Consider the following 16,606-nt stretch of genomic DNA (forward strand, 5'->3'; position numbering starts at 1 on the left):
TCTTCCCTTTGAGCTTGACATGGCCAAGAGCTGGGCAAGCGGCTCCCTCTGGTGCTGAACCAACGAGGCTCTCCAGCTTTTACAGACCTTGCTGTCTGCATTCCATTTGGAACCTGATTGTTCAGACTCAGAATTAAGAAAGACTGGCTTTGATAGTCTGCAAAATCATTTATTTTCATACCTAGCTTTAGTGAAATTGTCTTCAGAGAGCTCTGAAAGCTCCACACCACTCACTATGGTATCATCATGTGACACATCTAAACCCAACACAACCCACTGCTTTAAGAACCAGCCTGAATATTCAAAATATCAAATATTTTCTGAATTAAAGTGAGACAGCAGCTCAAGTATATTATCAGCCAAATGTCAAGTAGCTTGCTGCACTAACACCAAGCATAACTTTTTGTGCTTGGAATTACACATCTTGGTGTTTAGGTATTTTTCAGTTCTACTAGAATTTTCACTCAGTGTTTACAATTTTTTAGTTCTACTAGAATTTTCACCCAGTGTCACTAAGTCACTGTAGTACTGCAGTTAGTATTTCTCTGAATTTCTGACCATAATACATAAAATATGGAGAAGAGGTACAATAGTTGGCATCACAGATGTTATCATTGTTCTATGGTAGTTAAAGTTGTGTCACAAATTTCATTACATTTTCCTTATTATTCAGAGCTATTTTTAAAATGTGAAAAAATTGCACATATAAATTTCTGCCTAGGAAGTTATAATTCTCAGGCAAATATTTTTATATCCAAGGAGAAAATGAAATTTTAAGTACTTTTTAACAAAATGTTGAAAAAACCTAACTGGATTCTAACTCATCACAAATGCTGATTGTTTTCACAAATATAATCTAGGTTTAGAATAAAATTATTTTGTTTAAGAAATAGTCATTTCATGACTGGCCAGACCCACATACATAGGGATGCTTTGTTATTTTTGGAAAAACATGCTTGAAGAGAATTAAACAGTGCTGCTTCACAAGAGCTGAACAGCATCCATCAGGGTCCAACACAATTTCCCCACGTCAAACTCTCCTCATTCTCAAAGATCATTTCAAAGGGCAGGCTCTCAAGAGGGGATCATTCTTTGCTCTGCAGGTGTCTGAACCACGAAGAGATGCCAAATGACAGACCTGTGGCTCCCCCATTAATAGGACATTTAATATTTTCTTGCTTCATCTGCCAGAGCCTTTATACAAATTCTCCCAACTTTTGAACTATGCAGTGTTGTACATAATGATTTGAGGAGGCAGCACTGTATTTTTTCCATCTGCAGCGAGCTTTCCAAGCATTCATTAATCCTCACCGCATCTCAGGGTAGCAGTTCAATTTATGGATGGGAAAACAAAATAGATTGAGTGCTGGAATTCATTTTAATGTAAGTGCCAAGCAAAGGAATGGGAGTGAAAGTGCTCCCAGTGTTTCTTCCTTGTGGACATGCAGCAGCTGAAGCCTTGGACATGGGGCTGCTGCAGAAATCTGGCACAGCATCATTGCTGCATCTCAGCCCCAGCAACTGGGTAGAAAATGGAAAGCAAAGCCTCTGCATCCCTTGGTGAAATGGGTATGGAAAAGGGGGAAAAAGAAAAATAGGAAAAAAGAAAAGGACCAAAAAAAAAGATACAAGAATGATGGTGATGTAAAATGTTGCTAAACAATCAAAAAGGAAAGCTGTGACACCCTTCAAGGTCTTCATTAAGGTTCCAAGTGCCAGAAAATTTATGTTTGGGTAGTGATCTTGCTCCTCATTATTCTAGTGAATTACTAAAATATAGAAAGTTATGTGTCAAGTTTGGCCTCAGCAACAAGCTTCAAAAACATCAAGAGTTACAAGAGTCCAAAATGATGGATGTGAAACAAAGAGCAATGAAGTCAGCAGGGTTTGCATACTCAAAAAATTGCCCTGCTCTTAAATGTTAGTTGCAGCATATGTTCCAAAACAATAGAAAATCTCGTTTTCTTTAATAGCCTCTTTAAAGCAATGTTTGTAGTTCAGTACTGGTCAATCTGTGCTAAGGCTTTCCCTTGCCAAGTGGTATTTGTCTCTACATAGGCTAAAATGTGCCAAACAGAGGAAAAAAGTCAATCTCCATTTTTATATTTGGATTTTTTTGAGAACAAGCAAATTATATAGCAGAGAAAAGTAGTGTTAACCATGCATTTCCCATTAATTCATTAAAGACAGAAAAATTGACAAAGCCATTGTGTGATTAAATTAAATGCGATTTCTCCACACACTTGCTGAACCTTTTGTTGTACCTATTAACTCCAATAACAGCGCTGCAATCTCTGTGTATTCACACTGAAATTTGAATCAGACCACACATCATTTCTGTTGTAATTTTGCACTGCCATAAAGAATTGTGCAAGTATATATCTACATATATAATTACTTTTGCTTTTACTGAGCCTACCAAAAATGAGAAAAGTTCTCAAATATTTGAGGATTTTCTTTTCAGAAGTGTCTCCAGATGTTTATTTCCCTGAGCATGCTCTATTTATCTTTCTGACCACAGTACTTTCACACAATTTTCCAGTTCTCCCACAATTTACGGCGCTTTCCCATGTTGTGAACACCCAGACTCAGTGAAACTGTGGTAAATCATGTGAAAAGAACTCAGTGAAGCCCAAATTCCTTGGAACACAAGAAGTATTTCTATTTTCATCACCTTCCTGTGCATTGTCTTGCACAAGAATGTGATGATTTTGGCAGAACTTCCTGGTTGTACAAGGGATGGAAACAATACTTAATAAAACCTTAGAACTCTATAACTCATCTATAACTTAGTAATAGCTAATTTTCATTTTACTGCGATATAAATGGCTATGTCTTTCAGTAACACTTCATCTGCTTTTAATTTTCTAATAAATATGTTCAAATGGCGCCAGTCCAAATTTTTCTGAGTTCAGGAGTTTGGGGGTTTTTTTCATAAATTCAAATATGTCTCAGCCAGAGGTGATGTTTTACCAAAAACAACAGAGAAGCCAATTCTGAATAGTTGTTGAGTAAACTAAAAGGCTGAAGTCAAAAATAAATACCTATAAGTATATCCCTATTTCCTTAAGACAAACTTCCACCATACAAATGCTGAAAAATAACTCTACAAAATATTAACAAAATTTCTACAGCAATTCATATTTCAAAATTCAGAAAACCCCTGCGCTGTTTTATGGCAACTGGGATGGAAAGTCTCCCATCCACTTCAGAGGAACAATTCACTCTCCCTCTTTTCCTTCCTGTGAATAATAAAGTTCCTCTTGATAGGAAATGGTTCAAATCCTAAATAAATAAATAAGCACATCTGGTATTTATTTATCCCAGTCCTTGGAAATGTTATGCTAATTGCAGTTCTGTTACTAAGGCTCTGGAAAACGTAGTTGGGTTTATATTATTTTACTGGAATCCACAGATAGAAATGCTTTCTTTCCCAGTGTTTCTCCCCTCTGCATAGTATGTGAAGTTAGTAAGCTGATTAACAATACAGCTAACCAGTTCCTACTATTATGCTCAATTAGTAGCAATTTATCATTAGAAAATTCAATATATCATCTTTTCTGGCACTTCTTTCTAGCTTCATTCTCACTATTTCCAGACCCCTCATCTTTGCCATTCTCTTCTTCCTACTGTGCAGGTTACTTGACCAGCCCCTTCCTCCACAGAGAAAATACATAAGAAAACCTCCCCCAAACCACAGTCCAGATTCATGTTGATAAAGCTACAGTTCATGTTGATAAAAATACAAAAATTCATTTTGGAAATATACTTGAGGTAGACACATGCTTAAAAATCTAGAAAGTCTTCAAATAATTTCATTCTTCTTTCTGACTCTGTGAAAGGTTCTACAGCCCACAGGACTCTTGCACAGGTATTGCTGTTTCCCAGAAATGTGGAGAAATCAACCTCACATCTAGTATCAAAACAATCTGGTATTTTCCACAACTAAAATTGGTCTCTTGCGAATATTTAATCCTATTTATGCAAAGATATAGCCTTAACTGGATATACAGCAGATTTCTGGCAATTACTCCTCTTCCCCACATGGACATCCCCAGACAGATGTTGAACTTAAAGCTTGGTCCACCAAAACATGGAGCCCGGGAGAAATCTCTCCAGCTGTCAGCAACAGCAAACTCTTATGCTGTTCACTGAGAAGTTTTGATATGAGTGAAACAGAGTTTTCCAACTTTTTACATGAGAAAATGCACATCCTATGCAAGCTTGAAGTTTTATTCTGGTTTTCTAACTCAGCAAGATGTACACAACCAGGCTTTGTGTGCACTTCTACACATCTCTTAATCAGCTGTTGATGCATTCCAAACTCTCAGAGAAGCATGCAAATTTGCTGACAGATAAGTGACAGAACAGGTACAAGGAGCTCTGCAAGACTCTGAATGCTTCAGTCAACTTCTCTTAAAAGAAAAATAAATAAAAGAGCAGCTGCAGCACATTACTGGGCGCAAGAAAGAGAAAAAGCCCTCATCAGACTTTTAACTGGGGAAGGGTTTGACTCTAGCAGACACAAATCTCTGGGAAATCAGTTTTTGTCAGTTCTGGAATTTCTAAACCAAGATAAACTCCACGTGGAATGGTCGCAACTTTACAAAGCTCGTCTTGCTGACTCTAATGGGATTGCAGAAGTAACAGAGTCCAGCCACATATCCCAGCTGTGTGCTCTGCACCTCCTGCCCATCACAGTGTGGATCACACAGCCAGCAGGACACCCAGACTGAAGGGGTCTGACTGTGCAGGTGCCCACAGTGTCCCACTGCTCCAAAGAGTGGAGGGGTCATCACCTGGAGGTCTGTGACAGAGGCCAGGCTGGTGGCCAGCATCTCCACAACCACTAAATGAGCATTTGACATCTCTTACCACTCATGGAACTCACAAAACCACTGCCAAAAGTAGAAAAACTTTGTCATGCACACCTCTCTTTCTTTCAGTGAAGCTTATTTCTGCCAGGCATCAAACATTTTATTTCTTTGCCCGTTCATTCTTCTTCCCCAAAACCATTTGCAACTTTTGTAGAAGTTTCATACCTGTCTGCTGGCTACAGCCTGGAAGAGACTTACAAAGGCCACAGGTCCGCTACTTACACTGACTACTGGACCACTGCACAGTCCCAGATTACTCCTATTTCAGGTGCTTTCCATCAGAAATAATTAGGATTTGGATAGCTCCTCACTGCTGAAAATCACCAGGAGATTTCAAGTAAAAATTGAAGTGGGATCAAACTGTGCCATTAGTAACTGCATGGACTTTCTTCTTTGAAAGACTCTTATCTCTGATTTCCCATTGCAAAATTACAGACTCTCATCCTATGGATTAAAGTACAAGAGTTCTATAAATGCTGTTTATCACCTGAAAAAAAAATATCCCAAGGCTAATTTAACAGCAAGAAGTAAATAGGAAGTTTATGGCATCTCTTCCAGATATTATGGTTTCAGATTTGATTTGCCATACACCTTGATCAGCACTAAGATCCAACAGTCACGAATCACTGCTGACCCATGATTCCAAGCATTTGCTTGCAACCCACTGCTGCTTAAGGAATTATCATTATTGCAGTGTATGGGGACAAGCACATTCAAATAGAAAAGCAAACAGGAAAATAAACAAAGAACTTATTCAAGCAATGACCTGTCACTTCAAGAGCTAGATTATGCTCAAATACACACACAATACAAACAATAATGAACAGTAACGAGGGATGCAGACAACCCATCTAGTGAGTCACCAATTCAATTCTCTAAATGTTCCTGATGCTCAGAGGAAAGACATTTTAAAAGCTCAAATGTGAGTCTGTTCTCATTGAGTGGCTGTTCCTTGGCAAAGAAGGAATGACAGGAGCTCTACCAATGACACCACAGGAAACACTCCTTGACCCTTTCCAGCTTATGGAGATAAACAGCAAACTTCCTAACCCTGGCAAATTAACTTGCAATAAGAAACACTGGCATCAAAGTTCCCATCTAAATTGCCCGATTGCACAGTCAGAAATTCTTATTGAAAACATCTTTATGTATAGATTCATGAGGGCTATGAAAATTTGTGCTTGAATAAGGAGAGTAGGATTGAACTCAGCATCTCTGAACTATTTCATGGTAATAAAACTCCCCATTCAGAGGAGCTCAGAGAAAGCACTAAAATCTACATACATTTCATGAAATAACTTCTCAGATTTGGTTCCATTAACTTCACTCAAATGCCTACTCAGCAGCCACAAGAAGTTCAATCTTACCAGACTGAACAAAATAAAACCATGGCAACAATTTCTGGCAGACTCAGCATATCTATAGAATGGTAAGCATATCTATAGAATGGTAAGCATATCTATATAATGTTATTATGCCCAGCAACTATTGACACAATGGTGTGGTGAACTGAACCAGCACCTGTTCAACCTCTGATTGTTTTTTGCACAGTGAAGAATTTATGGGCAGCTTTAAGTGTGTCTCTGACTGAACACAGTGAGCTACATAGGTGAAATACATAATTACAGATGGGTTTGCATCACCAGCTGCAGACCATGCTAAAGACAGTGGAAAAAGAACTCAGGTAAATACGAACTCTGTGGCTTTAAAATTCTGTTAAAATCGCCAAACTTGAGTCCTTTTCTCATAGCACATTTTGCTTCATAAGGAGATCAGCCTTGTTTTATTCCAGCCCTTTCAGTACAGCTTGGCTGTAAATAACAGCTGAAAAAAATATGTGTTCATGAAAGCAGAAGAAGGTGGAAATAAAGCAACAGAAAAGGATAACATGAAAGAGGAGCTTTCCTCACAGCACTGCAGGAACACTGCTCTACTCTGCTGTAGGATTGAAATCCACAGCTCCTGCTTGTTTTTAAGAGGGTTTAAAATGCTGATGATAAAATAAGCAAAATTAAAAGGAAAAAAAAAAAGAAGAAAAAATCAACAACTTCATTTCCTTGTCTTTTAATCAAAACATGTAATCAGAAGGCCTAAGTGATGATTACCTCCTGCTTTCAGCCTGACTGGAGCAGGCTGTTCATGGGCTTCACTCTCGGCAGTGCCAGGGAAGGTGTCCCTTCCCCACACAGGTAGGCTCACACACCCTGCTCACTTCCCATCACCTGATCTGATTCCAGAGGAGAGGACAGCACAGCTGAGCCACCACAGCTCAGGCACTCCGTGGGACTTCACTAAACATGGGACCCTCGGCAAGAGAGCCACTTTTTAGTCATGGCACCTTTATTAGTACAAACATGCTCACAACTATTAACGCAATATTAATTATCGGGACCAGGAGATACCCAGCAGAAGACTAAAAATTGCCTTTGCTGGAGCACGATTCATTTAGATGATTTATGGAGTTCTTTATTGTTAGCGTCACAAGAGCTTTTTCAAAACAAGAGAAATCATTAAATCCCATAAAACACGGGCTATCGCCGCCGTTAGCTGGTAATTGATACCCTTGCTCGTGCCATTTATATCCCTAAATGGAGCTGATAAAACAAAAATTAGCAAAGCGTGCTGACAGAGAGCAGCCTGCAGCATCCCGGAGGGAAGCAGGGGATCCGTCCCTCCTTCCCAGCGGGAATTTCTCCCCCCGTGCATCCCAGGAGCCCGGGGAGCCCCGACACGGGCAGAAATCAGGCTCAGAAATCACTCTGCCGGTGAGGGGGAGGCAGCAGGGAGGAGAGTTCATTCGCTTTTAGAGGGAGAACCTGATTATTATATACCACCACCCCCAGCCCGCCCCGGTTTTCCCTCAGGGAATTTTAACCACTCTCTCCTTTTTAAAGGCAAATCTTAAAAAAAAAAAAAAAAAAAAAAAAAAAAAAAAAAAAAAGCGCTTTTGTGTTGCAATTTTTTATGGCTTTGGTGGGTTCTTTTTCATGAATCCTGCCGGGAAGAGAAAGTGCAAGGCAAGAAATAATTTTAAACAGAGGATTGGTGGTTTTAAGCAGTTACAGAATAACAGCCAAGACATGTGCACAGTCAAGAAACTCCCAAATCCTGAGCAGCCAGGGAGAAGGAATGTATCTTTTAGTGATGGAAATCACGCAGACGTATTAGAAATGACTCGGAAGGACGGGAGAACAGCACTGAAAATGCAAATAAATCAGCTCAGATTCTACAGAAGGAAAAAAAAAAAGAAAAGCTGTTGATAACCCTGAGCAAATGCTGCTGCCTCAAAGACAGAAATAGCTCCCTTACCTTATTTCTAATCCTTGTTTGCACCTGCTCTGCAATCATAAATACTTCGAGGTGCTTAACATGGAGCTAAATTGATGGCTGAATTTAAGAATTTCTTCGTACACCTCATTTACAGATTAAAAGGAGATTTTTTTTTTTAGGATCGTCCTCCTCAGCATCCATTAGCTTCCCAAAGAATTTCCATGTTCTTGTAAAAATTTAAAAAAAAAAAGGCAAAAAAAATACAGTACGTCTATATACAACCGGGCACTGTAACAGATCCAAAAAGCCGGGAGCGGGGGAATCTGAGAGGTGTCACTACAAACTTGGCAAGCAAAACGTATCCTCAGCAGGAAGGAGAGAGAGAGAGGCGAAAAAAACCCTGCAAATCAAAATTCCCAGGGAGATTTTGAAGGGGGGGGGAAAAAAAAGCAAAAACAACCACCAACCAAAACCAAAACCCAAAAGGCAGGGAGGAGAGCACAAATGGGATGGCGGGATGCCTCGCAGCCATCCACATCCATCCATCCGTCTATCCATCCATCCGCCGCTGCGGTGGAGCCGCGCTCCGCTCCCCGCGGCACCTGCGCGCTCACAGCGCGCCCGTGCGCGCCCCCGCGGGGGATGCGCGGCCCCGCCGGGGATGGGGACGCGCCAAGCTGGCCGCGCTGTGCCCGCGGTGAGGAGGAGCGGGACGCGCTCGGTGCCGCAGCTCCGCTCCGCTGATGCTCCCGCCGCTCCTCCCTCCCCATCTCCCGCCCTGGGTAGCAAAGGTCAGACAGCCGCTGCTGCTTTCACCCCCGAGGGCAAACACGCCCCAGGATGCTGTGATAACCACCCATGTGCTTCCCATGCCCGCAGCCCTCACCCCAAACTAACAGGGCACCCAACGAGACAGGGATGCAGGCACATCCCCTCCCAGCTCTCACTTCCCCCTCTCTCCTTTTTCCCCCCTGACCTGGTACAGATTTCATCGGAGACTTTCCAAGACCTTTAATTATTCTGTTAATGTGTACCCATAAATCTTCCAGAGCAGCATTTCATTAGGCAAACAGCAATATACAGTCCAGGGATGTAAACACAGGCAGCAAGGGCTAGAGAGGGAGCAGATTGCACACTGAAGGCATAGCAAAAGCTACATCAGAATTGGTCAGTCTTGTTTACCAGGGCTTTTCTAGAGAGCTTATTCTATGATTTTTTTAAATTTAAAAACAAGTTCCCTGGGAGACACTTGTGTCAGTAGATCACCAGGTTACTGGAGCAAGCCCCAGTTTACAGCACCGTAACAAGTCTCTCCCGTGAGCCCTTTACAAGCTTGCACTCAGAATAGGAAGGCAAAACAAAATAAAAAGTTCACAATCTTCATAACTAGTAGTGGTTTATACCCGTATCATTTGCATATTTCAACAAATGAAAAGAAGGTGTTTGGGGTTTTTCCTCCTTGACAAATTTGGAATCACAAAATGGCAACCTGGGCAATGGAGACAAAATATGGATTCATCCAGCTAGGGCAGGAAGCAAACCTCCTGGCTCGCCTGGGGTATCACACATGTACTCTACAGGCAGTGGCATTTATAAATTGTTTTATCCCCCATAATGGGAGAGTTTACCAGCGAAGTGCAAGCAGATGGAAAAACTTCAAGGGGAAGTATGAGATTCAAAACAGGTCTTAAGTTTGGGTGCACAGGAGGCAGAGACAAGGAGAGGGAAAGGCAAGAGATGCAGTGAGGTCTTCCTAGGCAAAGTGGAAGGGTGGGAAGAAACAGATGTAAAGGGTAAACTCTTTAGACATTCCTCAACTGGGAAATATGTCCTCTTGAAGGACTATTTACACACTATTTTCCAGTGAGGAAATCAAAATCACTTCCCAGAAATTGTGCATTTGAATTTTGATGGCTGAAGGTGAAGAGCATTAAACTCTCTTAAACCCATTTTCTCCAAAAAAAGAAGAAAAAAACCCTCTAAAAATCAAGGATTAATTTAAGGCTGAGTCCAGGAAAGATTCTTGCCAATTCTTGTATGAGACACACATGTTTACAGTAAAATCCAAACACCACACCTGAGAAATCAGTGCAAATGGAAGAACAGTTTTATTCCTCAATGGCCATGTTGGATGCAGAACCATCTGGAAATCCTGTAGAGATTCCAAAGACAGCACCTGTTTGTCAAACCTGATGCAGTTCTGAAGTCCTCAGGTAGTGTGACTAACAGGGCTCCAAACCAGAATGCTTTCCCCAAAGTCCAGTGCATCAAAGTTTTTGATTTGTTTCTGTTTTCAAATTAAACAAGACCTTGATTTATCCTCTGGAGCAATGTTTGTGACTTTGGAATATGCAGTCTCATCTTTAGCTGCTGCTGAATGGCTACAACAGCAAGGGCAGATGCTCCCATCTGCAGTGTGGCACTGGTGGAGCAGAACAAGCCCCAAAAATGGTTTGGCAGATGCAGCACCTCCACCACAGCTCTGAGGGTGTCTGGGAAAGGCAGGCCCTCCCCACATGGGCACAACAAACAGAGGTGGGCACAATTTTCCACACATTCAGGTGGAGCCATGGATGTTGTGAGCAGAGGGGACCTCCAGAGAGAAGGACAGAGCAGGGAGCAGCGGTTCCTACAGCACAGTACCTTCTGCAGCACGGGATTTTCAGCTGGCAATCTGTAGAGTTGTTTTAGCTCAGGAAAATCAGCCATCAGCCCTTCAGAGCCAGCACTGGCAGCAGGGGAGGCCCTGCACTGGGGCAGACACAGAGGGACAGGAGAGCTGTAGGGGAGAGCTCTGTGTGTCAGGAAGGTGAGTCAGACACGTTTCTCAAGTGATTGTTAATTTGGCATTCCCATCTTGAGAAGCAGATTTAACCTCCTGGCCAATAAATTATCCACATAATCCCCACCACTGCAATGCCTGAATTCCTTAAGAGCTTTAAGCTGGGCATCCAGATGATCAAGTTCACAAAGTCCCTGTGTAAGGCTGTGGATCCAGCCTCACTCAGGTTCTGCAAAGTATGGAAACTGAAATTTAACACGGCCTCACATATCAGTTCTACCTTTCAGAATGAGGGTGATTTGTCAGGATTAGCCTCAGGGGTATTTCTAATACCTTCCCTTTACTTGCAGTGATTAAACAGGATTGAAAACATATTCCAGTCTCTTCTAACTCCTACATCTTTTGCTGGGGATTTATATGGAAGATGCTGTAAGGCAGCAAGTACCTAATACATCTCCCAAGGACAACATAAAGTCACTTTATTAATACAAGTTTACCCTTTCCCAGCTTGTAATAGTAGTTCTTTGTTACCACGTGGGTCTTGCCACATTAACACTCAACCAGAACCACCCCACCAAAATGTATAAAGAATAATGGAAAATAGTTCTATGGTTTACTGACCAAAAGTAAAAAGAGAAGACTTCCACGCTTAATGTAATCATCTCTGCTTCTGTGAGACAGAGGAAATGAAGGTGCCCTAAACATGACAAACAGAAAATGATATGTACAAAAATAGGGGAATAGAACTGCATAATAAAGCTGTCTTTTGTGACTGTCCAAGGGAGACTGAAAAGGCTGAAAATGAATTGCAGAAAGGATGACTTTGAAAAGAAATTGTCAGCTTGCTTAGCTCCAAAATTCACATCCTCATCCACAACCTTTAGAGGGAAAGCAAAGTGGAGATGCCTGGGAGTTTTGAGACAGAGAATAAGACCTTCATGTTTTCTTTTTGGATTAATTACTTAGTCACTACATGATTGTAGCTTAAAGTTCCATAACAGCAGGAGTTACATTAGTAAGAGGTACATAAGTATGCATATTAAATATCAATAAGTTATTGGCATATATATTAAAAGGAGTGCAATTTCATACTTTGGACTCTGTGAAAATGGCTTGATTTTCAAGGGTTCTGGGCAGCTGAAGACCATCTGACAGTAAATAGCAGAAAATGGAGGGACAGCTTAGCCCAGAAACAATGCCCAGCAGTTTCTTGAAGTGCTTAAACTTCAGTTTTCATTTTCCCTTTTTTTTCCTTTTGACTATAAATATTTACTTCATCTTCTTTGAATAATCCATAATAATCTCTAAAAAAAATCTTATAATGATTCCAGTAGAAACAGGTTTGATTCCAAAGATATTCCATGTTTTTTTCCCTTGAATGGAATCAAAGATGCATCTAGAGTAATAGAATGGATGAAATAGTGAGGTGTTAAAATTTCAAGAAATATATTACTAGGGCAGAAAATTAAAAATCTTCTTTGAATTACTATAATCCATTCTGTGATTATTTTTAATATCAAAGTTTTTTTCAAGAGTTAAATCAACCTCTTGAGCAACCTTATAGGGAACTTCAAATAACCACTGAAATATTGTTCTATCAATATAATGGAATACATTTGACATACTATAAAAAGATATTTCTGTATTTAGTGGCCACTGTTTTAACAGTGTGAGAACATTTTCTTCCTTCTGTACGTGTGAAGGGGCCTTTACTGAATAGTAGGAAAATAATAAATGGAAGCATTAAAATAAAGAAATTGCAAATATTCTACTGCTGAGATCCTGGGGCTTTCTGAGCGAATTTGTCTTTTTTTCCTTAATTCACAGATCTAGCATTTGCTCTTATTTCCTAGATAAGCATTAGGGTTTAAAGTGGACACATTCACATATGAAATATAACTCTTTAGACTTGTGCAACCCATAATCGTATTAAACAATAATATTGTCCTTAGGTCAATTGTGTCACAAGTTAAATTTCCGTCTGAAATTTTAGGTACAGTAAGGGGAGAAAAAGGAAAAGGCTTCTTGTGGGCCTGATTTGCCTCCTATGTAATCAGGACTCTGCAGTCTCCCACTACAGGTTTCAGGCATTGAATCCAGATATCCAGAAACAAACCTCACAGATTAATATTTTGCCAGCAAGGCAAATAGACATTTCAGGGGATTTTTAAAAGCTGATAATTTTGACCCAGTTTCCATCACAACTGCAGACACCTCTGTACCCAGAGAGTTTACTGAGTAGCCCCAGTCAGCACTAGTCATTAACAATCAAAATAAGACCCCAGATTTTTACTGCTATATTTTAATACATTTATATTTGGTGAAACAGTAAAATATGTTCTCATCTGACAGATCTCTACGAGCACAGCTTGACACCACGAGTGTTCAAGCAGGGGGCGTGAGCTTGTGAGGTGTTGGTGATTTCCCCATCTGGTTCCCACAAAGGACTCAAGTTTGTTAATAAACAAACTTAAATCAAGGCCAAATTTGATCTCACTCAAAATAAACCTCCTTTTGCATGGTGATTTTCAAATCACATATCTTAAAACTCAAACTGGGCAGTAGCTAAGCTTTGTCCCCTTCTTCATTAATCATGGAAGAGTTCAGCTGCCCAGCAGTGACTGTAGCATGGAATAAAGGTATTCCAAAGCTATAGAAGATCTTGTGGATAGGAAACTTTGATTTTCTACATCTGCACGTCTTGTCACACCTCCAAATTCTATCTAGAATTATGCACATGGGTAAATCATGCAAATGTAAGTAAATCTCAGTGTTCCTACCCCAAACACAAATTTGATGTATCTTCCAGGGAGGTAGTTTTTGAGACTCTAAGTTACATCTAATTGTGATTATTGAAATATTTTAGTACTTTATTGTAATAAAGCTTAAAAGAAAATGAAAAATAAAGGTGATCCTAAAAATTCAGTCACCATGACAGGAAAGGGATAAAGCCACAGTAATTATTCAACCAGTTTTAAGATCACCAGTAGGACTTGTGTGTAGCACAGAACAGAGCACTCAAAACCAAAGCATGAAATAGCTACCAGAGTTGAAAATATTATACAACATTCTTTGGTCCTTTCCCACTTTCTCAAACCTTTTTGGTTGTCAAAAGTCTGATTTCCATATCTGAGGCTACGAGGTCTACTGGATGTAAAGGAGTCGTGATTATCCTTAAAGTGCATCTGACATCACTATTAATGCTTTAAACTTGCTACCAGTGCATTTTTGCAGTTTCATCCTTTTAGCAGAACTGACACATATAAAAGCTTCGAAAACTCCCAAGTATTAATCTCCAAAAGCATATGTGTAGTGATTACTTAACCAATGGGACGTTTTTTTCAGTTCCTCTACGAGTTGGCTCAGCAACAGTACAATATTAATAATGCTTGAGCTTATACTTTTACAACCTGTTCGCAATTTCTCCCATCTGTCGATAGACTAAAATTATGTTTACAGAATCACTCACTTTCTAACCTTTTTTTAATTCATCCAAGACAACTCACAGCCATTTTTTTCCCCACAGTGACGATGAAATCCCAAAGCTTGAGGCCAAGCTGAGTTTTCAAAGCTGCTGATATGATTGTGAAGTAGCTCCATCGATTTGAAAAGTGTTATTTGGGTTTCATCCTGTAATGAATGAGGAAAGTATTTTCCTCTCATTACTATTCCAATTAATTATTTACTTTTAGTTTAGTTCCCTATCTTTCTCACCAAACCACAGCTTGAAGCAACCCTAGGGTCCAATAGAACATTAGTAGGTATATGTGCATAAAAACTTGAAATATTTGGTAGGGGAAAACACAGCCAGTGGTGACCTGCAATGCCAACCTGAATCCTCTGGGTTTCTCAAATGGGAGAACAAAAAATAATTACAGTGCTGAGTGCTACCCACTAATTTTGCACCATCAGCCAGTTTCAGTGCCATATCACCCTACCAAACACTGTCTCTCCAAGGTCCCAGACAGGAAGTTTTGCACAGAAATCACTCTAATGTTGCTATTTTACACATTGATATTTTTTGGATAGTCAGAATCAGGAAAATGGAGAAGTCCATTCTCATCCAGACACAGCAGGGGGATGTTTTCATATAAAAATTAAATCTTCACCAACAACTCTTTTTGCTATGACTTAGACCACCGTTTTCCCTCCCATTCAACAGACTTTCCAGAGTAAACAGCCGTCTAAAATTTGTTCAAGGACCTCAAGGTTTGGCCCCAAATCAATGTGTACTCAGATGACTCATTTACAACTATGTTTTTATGCCAAATTTAATGTCAACAGTCTAACGGTGTGTTGGATTTCATTTATAGGATTTATTAATTTTTATCTAATGAACAATTTCACAAGGCAATTTAGATGATTACAAGTGTGAAATGTTTGCAATGAGGACCAGATCTTGCCAGCCTCGCTTGCCTGTAGTGCCACTTACATCAAAAGTAATTGAAAACAATTGTACATGAGGAACACCAAAACAAACAAGTTAAAAACTGTCTCCACGAGCAAAGGAAGCAGAGTGGGTATTTCAGTCAGTCCTGAGCCGTGTGTTGCCTCCACACAGGCAAGTAGAGCTGAACTGACTGGATGGACGGATTTACAGGAACAAGAACAGCACGTTGGTGAGAGGATCATGCCTTTGGGTAAGAGCTGCCAATGTGTTGATTTGGCCTCAGCAGATTGTCCCTATAACAAACTCCTCACTGATCACAGAATGAGGTCAAAGTAGGAACAGAATGAGGTCAAAGTTCAACATCCTAAAATCTCACCTTGTCCCTTTAAAAAATTGGAAAACTAAAGCAAGGGAACATCTCTTTACTTACATATGATAATGAGCAAAACAGTGGATTATTTACCAAAATTACCATCTGCTGAGTAATGTTTGTTGGGGGATTTTTGTTATTATTTTTGATAGTAGGAAGTTTCTTTCTCCTTCTGATCTTGGAATTATACTACAAAGCTGCCCATTTATAATTAATTACATGTTTGAGATATTTTTTGCTTAGGTGGCTGGAATCTTCCCAGCACCGGTGCCCAAAAAACAATTACCAGCATCCTGTTCAGTTTGCTTCCAACTCTCCTTCACCCTCCACCCAGCAATAATTATATTTCTCCTCTGTGTTTCAGAAAACAGAGATTGTTTGCCATAAAATTAACTTGACGTGATTCAAAAAGAAATGCAAAGCATTTTATGAGGAGTCAGAGAGAGCGAGCTGCAGAGTGAGCAGAGGATGGGGAAGACTTGTGCTTTCAGCCAGGGGAAGCTTCATCACAAATTAAGTTTTGTTTTCTTTACTTGCTGCAGCACAATGACAGCTTTGACAGACATATGGGTTGTTTAGAATCGTAAAGGCTTTTTAATTTAAAGCACTTCAGGAATATATCTAGCTGCAGTATATGACGTAGGCAATTTTTATTTAGCTGTATTCTGCTAAATGTAGTTTGTAATTGGAACACCTTCCAGCCCAGGCATAGGAAAATCTGTTTCACTCCCCTGCATTGCTGAACTGCTCTTGCATCAGGGTCCTACCTAGGCCATGCATTCAAACACCAACCATATTATTCTCATTTATTTTTATGGGAACTGGAAGATACCTGAAGCTGTCACATCCCTGAGCAGACAACAAAAACCACATGGTCTTTATGTCTCTTGAGCCTTCTTTCAAAAAGAAAGAATGGG

At 40.1% G+C, this 16,606-nt stretch overlaps 1 protein-coding gene across 1 annotated transcript in view; it reads right to left on the reverse strand.

Annotated features, from left to right (window-relative positions):
- NLGN1 (neuroligin 1) overlaps positions 1–8,837 on the reverse strand; it is a 381,431-nt gene extending 372,594 nt beyond the window's left edge. Inside the window, exon 1 of the mRNA XM_026792056.2 lies at positions 8,187–8,837. The gene's annotated coding sequence lies outside the window, so the exon portion shown is untranslated. The remainder of the gene's footprint in view (positions 1–8,186) is intronic.
- Positions 8,838–16,606: the final 7,769 nt, after the last annotated feature.

This window comes from Zonotrichia albicollis, chromosome 9 (genome assembly GCF_047830755.1).
Source record: "Zonotrichia albicollis isolate bZonAlb1 chromosome 9, bZonAlb1.hap1, whole genome shotgun sequence".
In the NCBI taxonomy this organism is placed as follows: Eukaryota; Metazoa; Chordata; class Aves; order Passeriformes; family Passerellidae; genus Zonotrichia; species Zonotrichia albicollis.